The sequence below is a fragment of the Hermetia illucens genome, chromosome 3 (assembly GCF_905115235.1).
Source record: "Hermetia illucens chromosome 3, iHerIll2.2.curated.20191125, whole genome shotgun sequence".
Classification (NCBI taxonomy): Eukaryota; Metazoa; Arthropoda; class Insecta; order Diptera; family Stratiomyidae; genus Hermetia; species Hermetia illucens.
In genome coordinates, this window is record NC_051851.1 from 80,712,685 (window position 1) to 80,726,274 (window position 13,590).

Consider the following 13,590-nt stretch of genomic DNA (forward strand, 5'->3'; position numbering starts at 1 on the left):
CAGTCCATTTCATCCGCTTCCTACGCGAACCTGCCGAAGTGGTCGCTACAGATTGTGGCGAAACAGCTGCAGCAGGCGGAGCTGTGCTCCTGGTCGTGTGCTGTCCATTACGAGAGCCCGACCCAGTCACCAAGTCAGACGACTCTCGCCGGTTATCCGTACCGGACCTCAAATTTCTGCTTCTTCTCATTGGTTTTTTTCCTAATTTGTTAAATTTGATGCCGTGCCGTGGAATGAAATAACGACATAATTGGATTAAAACTTGGAATTTGTATTTATTAACGCGGCGTATGTAACCACGCTTTTCTAGTTTCTTCTGCCTTTCGCAGTTTGCTCTGGATGAGATCCTGGAGTTGATCGCTTCCCAGCCTTCCTGATATGCTAGCATTCTTCGTACCAGTTTTTCTGGTACCAGCACCTCTCCTAGAGTTTCCTCTAGGTTCTTTCTTTCTTCCACAAATTTCGGACAGTGGAAGAATACGTGCTCTGGCTCCTCTGGAACTCCATTGCAGTTTGGACAATCGGGGGTGGTACCTTGTTTAAACCTGAATAGGTACTGGCGATATCCTCCATGCCCCGTGAGAAACTGGGTAAGATTATAATTAATCTCACCGTGCCGACTCTCCAACCACTATTTGATGACAGGGATGAGCCTGTGTATCCAACGACCCCTTCCCGAACATTCCCAAAGTTGTTTCCATCTATTTAGAGATTTCGGCGTTCTTCGCCTGAGAGATAGACTTCGCATTGTACATATTCGTCATCTCATCTGCCAAGATGTCAATGGACATCATTTGAGAGATGACGAATGCTCCATCATCTGAGACAGTCCTGAATGCCGAGCACACCCTTAGGATTGTTCTGTACACTGAACTCAGTTTGTTACCGTTAAATGTAACCTGCAACGCCTTCCCCCAAACTGGAGCTGCATGGAGCGGGATCTAACTCGCACACTTTGTCACAAGCATACTGCTTTGTCATAAGCATACTGCACGTGTTGCTTATAGCTAAGCTTCCCATCGATCATCACCCGCCAAGTATTTAATGGCAAGCTTGGAAGTGATGATATGATTCCGAATTTGAATACGGGCATAATTTATTTTACGGTGCTTTTTGATGAGGATCGCTTCCGTTTTTTCCTCCGGAAGTGTCAGGCCAGAACTCTCTAGCCAACCCTTAACAGCACTGATTGTTTCGCATGATTATAACTCAGCATCTTCGAGATGCTTTGCGACCACAACCAGCGCTATATCGTACGCGTAACCCACCACCGTGACTTCCTCCAGAAGGGGAAGATTAAATACATCGTTGTACATTATAGTCCACAGTAGTGGGCACAGCACGGAGCCCTGTGGGACATCCGCAGAGATAACGTACTCCTGGGGTCCGTCATCAGTGTCATACCAAAGCCTTCGTTCTTGTAAATAGCTGTTGACAATAGCTGCGGGATAGGCGGGAATAGCAAGAGATTCCCATATTAGGTTCCAATCGGCCGAATTGCATACAATTCTCACATCCAGGGTCACCACCACGAAATATTTGCTAGTACTGCCTTTTCTGTGGATTCTATCTTCGACCAAGCGAATAACCATTTTGATCTCATCAATGGTTGATCTGGCTTTACAGAACCTATACTGCCAATCTGATAGGCGTCTCTGGCTCTCAACAACCGGGAGTAATCTATTATAGATAGCATTTTCCCCACAGTATCCAAAAGGCAAATAGATCTGTGGGAGGTTGGTTCACCAGGAGGTTTGCCAGCCTTAGGCAGTAACACTAACTTCCGTCGCTTCCATGATGCTGGAAATATCCCCTCGGGCATGCACGCTTCGTACAACTCAACGGGCCCTATTTGGCACACCATCCAGACCCGGAGCTTTGTTATTTCCTATTCTTCTGTGTCTGTGCCCTCCTCTTGCTTGTGGAATAACCCCTGGATAACTTTTAACAAGAGTGAAGGTCTCCGGAGAATCGCCCCATGACGATCCTATAGGCGCTCCCCCACGGGTTTACGTCCGCTTCCGAACAGAGCTCCTTAAAACATTCCCTCTTGCTCCATTGGATGGCTAGCTTGCGGATATTTTCGAGCTTCCTTATAGGCGCACTCATTTTGCCCTTGGTCGATTCTGCCTACCGCCCTCTGAGCCGCTCTTCTGGCTCCGTGGTAAGCTGATCGAAGGTTGACCAGTTCAGTATTCTACCAGTAGGTTGGTCTTCTACTGGGGAATGAGCACTCCCTAGGCATGGACACATCACACGTTTTGGCTACGCATTAGGTCACATGGAGAGCTCTTTCTGTAAAGGCACCTGCTTTATTAGGTTGATTTAACCGCACCTCTATGCAGATCTGCGAATTCAGGGATTTAGCAGACCAGCCTGACATCTTTCTCGGTTTCGAGCTTGATTGCCTTCTGCCCGGTGACTCCACCTCCAGTGAAGATTGCCTGGTGATCGCTGTGTGTGTAATCCTTGCTAACGCTACGAATTATATTGAGCGCTAATCCGCCTTATTGTAATGGTAAGAAACCGTAAAGCCATCATCGCCTGGAATTTTTTTGAAAGTTTGGGTGCTAAGTCCTTAACGAGGGAGTAAGTTGCTCCCCATTTGGTCTGGTCCAGCATTAAGTTTATGCGGACTTAGGGCCCCATCATTCTCAGAAAAGCATTTAGTTCCGTTTTTCAAAGCTATTTGAATGGCCATTTTTCCTCTTAGGCGCTTGTTGATTTCCCAGAGGAACCACATCTTTTCCCCGCACTCTCTTGTTTGGTGGCAGGGTGATTGCAATAATTCCGTAGCCTACACAATGACGAAATCTATGAGCGATACCATGACCGTCCGGTTGTGGATAAAATCCGGCTCAATAGGTTACGGTGGGCGGGTCACTTAATCCGTATGGATGAAGATGATCCCACCCGGAAAGTCTATAAGGGCAATATCTATGGTAGGAAAAGAAGACGAGGCAGACCCTGCCTAAGATGGAGCGATGGCGTAGGCCAGGACGCCAGACAGCTTTTAGGGATATCGAATTGGTGGACCTCGGCGCAAAACCGGGATATCTGGAGTTCCTTATTAAGGCAGGCCTAGACCGGATACCGGTTGTTGCGCCGTTGATGATGATGATGATTGCAATACGAGTAGGTGTCACTTGGGTCGCCTTGCAGCAAATTTCGACTTACCCTTGGAATTTCATTCCTCCTGCTGTGATTTTTTATAGACAATCCCAATAGCTCTCACCATAATTTTTATGGGCTGGTACACTTTTTGCTTGTCTTTGATGAACTCGGACAGCTCAACTATTTTTGTACCAAGCTGTGTGAAGGGTAATTCCTCTACTTCAGGGACATGGAGTACCTGAGTCAAATCAGGGTAATAATCTCGGACGATATGCCTCCTATAGGGTACTATAATCCTGTAGTGTACCGTTACGGTCTGGAATGAAGTACTAACACACTTCAAGACCCTGATCCAATTGGACTGCTGCGCCAACGACAAATACTATATGCTATATGTATATAATTTGATGGCACATCTTATATATTTTATATTTAAATTTTTGGGAAAAGTTGCCATAAAATAACCGCTTCCATTTTTGCCATTTTCGTGAATTTTTTAGGTGGATAAAAACGTGCTCAAAATAATTTTTCCAATTTATGATTTATTTATTGGAAAAAACGTTCATTTTTGTATAAGTTAGAAAACAATCACCCGAGAAGCTGAAGTTATGGTTAAAGTGGTTGAAAAAGACTCTAGTCTAGAGTAGTTGCTAAGAAACTTAGCATCTCGCATTCCGATTCCGTAATACGAACTCCGTTGGAAGAAAGGAGAGTAGCGGACATCTGAGGATGTCAGCTGAGTCCCAGGACCGTCTGCATGTCCACGTTGCGTGAAAAGATCCTTTTAAATGGTGTCCTCATATCTTAGATTAGAACGACAACTCATTGCCCACATTTTCAGAATAAATGACTACCATTCACCCCTTAATGAGGCTTAACGTATCAACCGCACTTATAGCCCACAGCTCCTGGTTCGCTGAAATGCCTTCGCTGAACTTCCTCCAGGGGTCCTTGAGACACTTGCACACACCTAAACTATTGTGGGCCAAGTGATCCCATAGTGACCGGGTCGTCTAGTAACTTTGGATAGTGGTTTCTAACGTGTGACCTACCCACTACCACTTCCACCAACAGGTTATAATCGGCCTGTAAGCCGCCTAAGTTCTTCTTTCGAAACTTCAGCGTACTCCGATGACACGTCTTAGATTAGAATTGACGAGAGCTTGGAGATTTTAAGCAACACTTTCTTTCCATTTGATTTAAACCTCAAATTCCTCTGAGATTTTGCCTTGGTGAAGTACGTGACATTTTACGCAATCATATGTCGTTCTGATAATACTTGTCTGTTTCTCCAGAATTCCTCTCTTGCTTGGAGCATCCCAAATATACTTACTGTTAATGTTGTTGAAAGCTTCCTCGAAAACAATGAAGAGCGGCTGTAGCGGATATCTGAGCTCCGCGTATTGTTCTAAAATGATCCGTAAGATGTTGATTTGGTGAGTGCTGCAGTTTTCGGAGCAAAAACCAGCCTGCTATTCGCCAATTAAAATTTTCGAGAGATTTCTTGGTACTTTTCAAAATTACTTTGGCTATTATCTTCGCTAAGACAATGAGCATGCAAATACATCTCCAGTTATCGCATTCGAAACAGGTAATTTTCCGGAATTTCAACGATGTCCCCTTCTCCCACTGCCTGCGAAAAGCTTCGTTTGAAGGCGTAGCTAGCCAAAATGGTTTCTCTTTTATTTGGTAGAGGAACTAGCCATTTCATATACAAAAAAAGGCGAAACTTCACCGGATGTCATACGTTGGAAAACGGTGATGAAATGCACCTTCCACCTCCTCAACTACTCATCACCGTGAGTGTCGGGCTGACCATTAACATTTCTCACAGAATCATCGAAGGATTTGAATTTCGGAAAATTAACATGGAATCGGAGCTCGAGTGCATTATGCTCCTAATCACTTGCAGCGATCAATAGAGTCGTCAGTCTCCTATGTTCCTATCCAATTCCATGATTCCGCTGTCAGCCAGATTTTGTGACAATCCTTCGGAACGTGAATGACAGGGCAAGTAGAGCTCGAGGCAACAGCATTCTAAATGGCGGCCCAGTGCTCATCAACATTCCAAAGCAAATTATTTTAGACATCTTTCGGATGATCCTGATGATATAGCATATAAATGGTAGAATTTTAACCGCGAGACGCAACAGACAAACGATCTGATGTGATCTAAGACAGGTGACATGTGGGAGAGGGATGGGAATCAGAGGCTAGGAGGGGCGCTAATGATGGGTAGGTTTAAATAATTGGGTGTTGGTAAGGTAATTGCCTGTGTAGAAGACTACTCTACCTTGGGGATCAAAACGACGGTTCTGTGATTGGAGGGATAAGGGAAAGAGATGAGTCCGGAGAAGATTATCTTTAACAATCTTGGTCTGCATGGCTTTGGAGACAAGAAGATTGGGATGGGGTTGGCATTTGACCAGGAACTTGAGAGAATGACGGGCAAGGAAGGCATCGATATATTGGGTTTGGCAGGAGTCCTACAGAATCAGGTTGGAAATGTATTTGGAGCGGCCTTCGTTTTTAAAAATGTTGGCGCAGTGGCGGAAGATTCTGCGCTCTTTAAGATGGAGTCGTTCCATTTGGGATGGAGAGCAATTGGACCAGAAAATTAAGCCAAAAATGAGGAATGGTCGTATAAGTTGCTTATAAGAAAGCACCTTAATCCTTTTCGAAGTAGGGACACTGTATTTAAGAATACAAGGGCCTGAAGGCTCCGTTATATGAGGGACCTGGGAATGGCGGCAATTCATTTTCATTCCGAGATATGTGACTTCTTTTGCAGTAACGATGTAGCGATGGGATCGTCGTGAATTTTGAGTGACAAAGAGCTTATTTCACTCCACATTTTCGGAGTCATTCCCATGTTTCCATGAAAGACCAACCAAGATTTAAGGACGTGAAGTAATGGTAAAGTTCGTCTAAATAAGAACTTAGACGAGCTTCACCGCGGGGGAGATGTCTTTGATGGCGGTATAGTGGATTAGGTCATCTGCGTATTGAAGAATTCGGATAGGACACGGATGTGGAATGGGGTTTGGGAATGTCAGCGGTAAACAGGAACCAGGAACAGGGTTGGAGAAAGGACTGAACCCTGTCAAGGAAAGGTGCCCATCTAGAAAGCTAAGAATTAGCTTACAGAGGCGCGGGTGGAAATTAAGTATTTCGGTTATACGCGAGTCCGTATTGCCATACGGAGTCGACAGTTTTCCTTAAGTCAACGTGACGAGCTATGGCAGGTGTCCTCCGATTGATACCTGGAAGGATATCAGTCTTGAGGACAGGAAGTGCGTGCTCAACCGGGTGTGTTGTTGGAAATCGAGTGCTCGTCTATGAGAGATTTAGAAATAGGCCCGTAGCTATCAGGATTGAATGGGTCAAGGTTCCTTTTTGGGATGGGTACAATATGAACACTTTTCCAGTCGGTGGGGAAGTGGACGTTGAGGAGGCAGTGACTAAAGATAGAGGAAAGTGTGGTGGAAATGTTGGGAGCGCTTTCGAATTGCGGGTCACGAATGTGGAGAGTGCAAGGTGTACTTGAAGGAAATGGTTTATTGAAGGTATAAGGGTCCAGTTCTATGTTGGAGCGGCGTTTGTGAAGGTATTTGGTATAAAAGGTTGAAATTCTATCGCGGATTGACCTGCCAAGGGAGAGGATTTCGTCACGGAGATGAAAGGATTACGGGGAGTGTCTATTTCTAAGTAGCCTCCGCCTTTGGTTTCGTTTGTGTTTGATATCCTCAAAGATATCACTTGGGAGAGAAATTAGATTACGGTAGTTAAGAGAATGAGATGGTATCAGTTCGCCACATACTCACTGAATTACTTCAGGGTTTTGACGAACTGTCCAATCTATAGTATCGTTTGAAACTGAGGAGGAGAGGTGCAAGTTTGGATTTGAGTGTTTGGCTAATGAGTTTCCAGTTCGCCTTCTGGAAGTGAGGGACTAAGTTTGGAGAGAGCCAGATAGCTGTGTCGGAGAGTGAAATATCTAAGCCCACGGTATAGTGGTCACTAATACCGGGGATAGTTTCTAGGAAGGGATAAGTATTGGGATTGTATTTAAGGGTTAGATTGCTGCTGATTAGGAAGTGGTCGAGGTAGAAACGGTAATAACCTTTATTAAATGAGGGGAGGGCAGGGCTGAAGTGGGAAAGGTTGCTATTGGGATTAGAGATGGTTACGAAATGGTGGAGAGTTTGCCTGTTCCTGTTCGACCGTACATCGAACCATGACTGGTGCCTGTCGTTGAAGTCTCCACCTATAATTACGAACCAGGACTTGCCTACTCTCGATTGAGCGGCACAGTAGGATAGGATATAACGGACGTCATGGGTATCAAAGGATTGATCGGGACAGTAAACAACAGCAACGAAAACGAAGGACGATTGGGTTGCAAAGGAAATAAGGATAACCTCAATAGATTTGAAACTATTGGACCGAGGGAACAATTATTTGGCAAGGAATTTGTTAGAAATAAGGAGGCTCCGCAACAGGTGTCTCGTATTGGATGGAGGACGGTCAGCTCTGAAGAGGTTGAAATTTGGGAAAATGGGTCTATGCTGATATTGCAGCCTGGTTTCACACAGGGGCACTATTTAGGGATTATGGTCGCCAAGAAGTGGCTCGAGTTCGTGCCAGCGGGCACGGCCGACGATCGAATTAATGTTCAACTCAATGATCTTAACGTCCATTATTGGACGTACTTTGCCGCTTGCTCTGGTGTTTTAGAGCATTCGCCCGGACCGTGAATTTGGTCACACTTCACGCAGCAGTAAGAAAGGTAACAGTTCGTTGCTGCGTGACCCACTCGTAGCCAGTTTTTGCACTGCAACACCTGTTTATTTCCAATTGTCTCGAAACGCACCAAGGTGTGCTGTATAGGTTTGATGCCAGAAATCTGTTTTTCGGAGAACAATTTTGCTGGGCGGCAACACTATTTCACTTCGAAAAAGTAGATAGCAGAATCCCTCGGAATGGGAGCTAAGATTGCGTCAGGCGTCTTGTCTTGCCTTTAAGAGTTGCTCACATAAAATGACCACAAAACATTTATACCCGAAGCGCCGAGCTTCCGGTATTACGACTTATTGGTATTCGTTTTAGGTTGTATTCTTTACATTTGTTAATAGTATTGAGCTCCTAGTATTAAGCGAAACTGCCATAAATACAGTACTTTCCAGATCAAATTATTTGTGTAAATGGTGTTTTCAAAAGTAAAGCGTAATTGTATTTTTAACTATGTACACTTGGAACTGTCATGCAGTCATCATTCCTCACATAGAGAAACACAAAACCTTTTGCATCTGAAGCGTCTAGCTTCCAGTTTCCCGACTTGTTCTATATTTTACTTTTACATTTTATTCGTTTTTATTATTTTATTCTCCTTATTATTTATCTTTGACCATAGATTTCGATTACTGTTCTTCCGAAATATGAATTTGAATTTCCTTGTATAACTTTCATTTGTGGACTCCTCCTTTCTACTCCTCCAGAACTTGAAAAACTCGCACTAATAAGGGGCATCGTTCATTTTATAGCCGGAATATAATATATCGTAAAATAATGGGAACCCCAAAACCCGCACCTCATACAGGTCTCAGGCAGGAGAGACATTAACTGCAGGTGTGATCCGTCATTAATCTTCACTTTCAATCGTGGCACTCAGGCCTCGGGTTTTGTGGTCCCATTCATGCGACAGAATTGGTTTTTTGTGAAAACACAAAACCTTATTAAAATCGGTTGAAGGTCTGTCTATCTGTCACACCCGATTTACTCGAAAACGGCTGAACCAATTTTCACCAAATTTGGTAAGAACAGCTTCTTGCGAGTCCCTTCATATATAGCCAGTGGCGCCATTTTGTGTTGTGTTTGAGGGAGGGGGGGGGGGGGGGCTCTCCATACATGTGAAAGTTGGGAGTACAATTTTTTTTCAGATATGGGGTATCAAATAAAAGGGGTCAATTAGTACTTTCTTGTTTCTGATATTGGGTGAAACATGGAGGAGTGAAGTCACGTTCTTAGAACCTATCCAACCAGGAAATCTATAAAAAATCACAGGCCTCAAAATACATCTGGTTCCAATATCTACACACATAAAGTTAATAATAGTAGGTTAACATATTTTAGAAATTTAGCAGCCAACGCCCCTTAAATTCATCCTACAAATAAATTTGCACTGATGTAAGGGATAACATAAGGCACAGTTTGGTTTGGTTTGGTTTGAAGAAACTCCAACTATTATTAACAAAGTTATAAAGAATGAAATTGTGCACCTTTGTGAATTTCATGCACAACGTGTATGACGTCATCGTCGCATATCAACTCGTCAATACGACAACAAAATGAGCTCACTTGGGGGGTTGAAAAGAAATATTTTGTTTTAATTTTCTTTTCATTTGTATATCAATATGAATAACTCCAGGCAGACATACATATACATGCTAATGATGTTTGCGGATAGTGTCTAATTCAAATAGATATATTGGGTTGGGGAAAAAGAAATGTCGTATTTGTAATCGAAATTTGACTCTTTATTTAACATACTTATAATTATCCGATTTAAATCAAATATGCGCCGTTTTGTTCGCAAACTTGTTGCTATTTAGAAAGAAACTTCATTATCCCCCCTTATAAAACCCCCCTCCTTATTTGCAAAAACTCAGACAGCCAGTTTTCGCAAGCCTCTTTTCAGGCCAACTTAGTAGCACCAAGAGCGTTTTGCATGGACCTGAAGAAATGGTAATCACTTGGTGCCAGGTCCGGACTATACGGCAGGTGCGATAGGACATCCTATCCAAGTTCCCGTAACTTCTGGGGGGTCATGAAAGATGTGTAAGGCCGAGCGTTGTCCTGGTGGAACACAACACCGTTCTTATTAACCAATTCTGGCCGCTTTTGGTCAATTGCCTGCTTCAAACGGTCGAGTTGCTCACAGTAGAGGACCGAATTGAGGGTCTGGGCATAGATGAGCAGCTCATAGTGGATGATTCCCTTCCAATCCCACCAAACACACAGCAAAACCTTCCTGGCCGTCAATCCGGGCTTGGCGATGGTTTGGGCCGGCCCGCCGCGCTTCGACTATGATCTTTTCCGCTTGAGGTTTTCGTACGTGATCCATTTTTCATCACCAGTCACCATGCGCTTCGAAAATGGGTGGAATTCGTTCCGTTTCAGCAGTGCACCGCAGGCGTTGATTGGATCCAAGAAGTTTTTTTGCGTCAACTCTTGTCGCACCCAAATATCTAGTTTTTTGGGAATTCAATCTTCTGAAAATGGTTCCAAACGGTTTTATGGTCTATACCCAGTTCCTGGCCAATCGAGAGACGACGATTTTATCAATTTCTACGACGATTGGCCTACCAATACAAGGTGTATCTTCGACATCCACTGCACCAGAACGAAATCGATCGAACCAACGCTGTGCCATGCAAATCGTTACAGTATCGGGCCCATAAACTTCACTATTTTTTTCGGTCGCTTTCGTTGCATTTTTACCTCTCAGGTAGTAAAAGCGTAAAATATGACGAATTTCTTGTTTGGTGGACTCCATCTTTGGCACGCTATAACTTGAGACTGAGAGGCACGATCACAACACTGTCAAAGAGACACCTGTAGCGCAGATTATCGTCTTCAAATCGCCGTATAGTAACAGAGGATATGTTTAAGTGTCGCCATCTATTGACAAAATACATTTTCCCCCCAACCCAATATTTGCGCATTACTTTACCTACAAGCGCGATGGATGGAGTAAAACTGGTTGCATTTACGGACCCGTTCAGAAGAAGTTCGATTCTTCGTAGATCCCCACCCTCATAAGCACACCCCCTCCCCAAATGAAAATGCTACTCCCAAGGGGAGAGTCTCGTGGGGTAGGGAATGCCGGATAACTACTTGAGCGACATAAGATGCAGCGACAAATCGGGAGCTGCCTTCATGGCACTAGGTAATAAAACCCTAGAGCTTTGCGAATTAATTAGGGAACGCCGGAATACCCATCAAAATATAAGGACCATAATTCGAGGCATTAGGTTGGCGTACGGCAAAGCTCAGGATGAAAGAGGAGTGAGGCCATTGGTTGAAAAGTATTGCCTGGTTATACAAGTGACGCCAACAAAAAACTCAGGAGAGGAGAAACCGAGGAAGAGGCATCGTGAACGGTTGAACGAGTCAACTGGTCAACAATACCCTAAAAGAAAAAGGGCTCAACTCCCAAAAACCTGGAGCAACTATGGGGGACTGCTTAAGCTGCAGGGGAACCTTATGCAGCCGCAATTTCAGGGAAAGGGTGCGAACCCCTTAAAGAAGGTGTGGAAGCTGAAAGAAGATGTGAAAAGGTGGCTCCTCGCAAAAAGAGAGATAGAAGGGCGATATGACCGGAGGTTATCATCACCTCTAAGCGTGGCGAAGGGTCATGCGCTAATATTCTGAAGGAAGTGAAGGCAGACCCCGAACTTACCACTCTGGGTGATAATGTAAGCCGCATTAGACGGTCTCAGAAAGGAGACCTTATGCGGCGTAGGATCTACTCCCGCAAACCATCCGCGAGAAAGACATCGATGTGGTCATAATTAGTGGGCCATATCAACACCACGGCGGTAGGATTTCAGTCAAAGACCGAACGGCCAAGTAGTGCTATGGGCTTGTGGAAAACAAGCCTTCGAGGAAATAATGGAGCACCCGGAGAAGGGCTTCATCAGAGCGAAGATGAAAGGCGTCCACATCTACCGCTATGCATCACCCTGCGCTACACTTGTCGAGTATGAGGAAATGCTGGCCGCTCTGGTTTTGGATTCAAGAGGACGTTGGCCGACCATAATTGCAGGAGACTTTAATGCGTGGGTACTTGAATGGGGCAACGGACAACTAATGTGAGGGAACGTGTTCTCCTAGAGCATTCGTACACTTTCCGGGGAAGGGTCCTGGGGTCTATAGTGGACCTGCCATACGGGAGTGCGACTTTATCCAGTAGAGTCGCTTGGCATGAGGACTATACTCACAGCAACCACCAACCAATCTGCATGGAAAACAAGGGTAGATCGAGCTCGAAAAGGATTTCTTGCAAAATGCCGGGTTGTATGCTCGGCCGGACGGCGAAAGTTTTTGAGGGGGTACGTTTTCAGCGGCGCTCAAACCCGACGTATCTTTGAATGGCCACGACTAGAAAGAAAGCCTCCCAAATCACCCGATGGGTGATGGAAGCATGCGATGCTACTATGCCCAGAAGGTGATTGCTTCCCAGTAGGTAAGCCAGCTAGTGATGAACAACGAAATCGCAAGTTTGCGAGCTGCATGTTCCCGTGTAAGAAGGCTTTCCCAGAGACTCAGGGTAAAGGTAAGGTAAATGAGTGTCCAGCTAAATAAGGGCATAACATCTCCAGTAACTTTGGAGGAGCTGCGGGAAATATGTAGTGGGATTGGTGACAACAAAGGCTCAGGTTTGGATAGCATCCCCAACCGAGCTTTAAAACTGACGGACTAGGCCTGTCTTTTCGCCAACACCTCCAAGGCGTGCCTAATAGAAGGAGTATTCCCTGTCCAGTGGAAAAAGCAAAAATTGGTGTTCCTTCCGAAACCTGGCGAGCCACCTTGAAACCCAGCATCGTATTGTCCTATCTGCCTGCTCGATACAGTGGGGAAAACGATGAAGAGAGTCATCTACAACGAATTTCTACCCATCGTCGAAGCCAGCAATGGTTTGTCGGAACGTCAGTTTGGTTTTCGGCGTGCTTGCTCGACGGTGGACGCAATTAGCGTGGTGGTAAACCAGGCAAAAGGCGCACTAATTTCTGGCGGCTGCTGTCCCGTGTTGGCGCTGGATGTCAAAAACGCATTCAACTCGGCCAACTGAGCAGAATTAAAAATGCATTGATTGACGTAGCTATCAACGGGTATTTAGCGAATTTGATGGAAAACTACCTCTCAGAGAGGACTACCTAGTACGGAACGGATGAAGACCTCAACAAGTACATTGTCACAGCCAGAGTACCATAGGGATCGGTAATTGGTCCTCTGTTGTAAAATATCTTCTATAATGGGGTGCTTACTCTTCACGTCCCAGAGGAAACTACGATAGTCGGCTTTGCTGATGACCTAGCTGTGGTTGTTTAGGAAAACACCCAGAAGATGTGGAGTTCTAGGCGACAGAAACAATAAGAGCGTCCTGGCTAGAAAGAGCCGGGCTGACCTTGACAGACGCGAAAACGAAGGCGGTCTTAATAACGAACCGCAGGGAAAAAAACACTGTGAAAGTGGAGATCAGTAGATATACGGTCGTATCAAAGCCGTCTATCGAATACCTGGGGGTGATAATTGACACCGAATTGAGCTTTAGGGAAGATAGAATAGAATATGCATGCCAGAAGGCAGCCAGTGCCACCGCGACACTTGCAAAAATTTTGCCGAATATGTGTTGGCCGAAACACAGTCGCAGGTTACTTCTAGCCGGAGTGCCGGAGTGGTGCGTTCCATTCT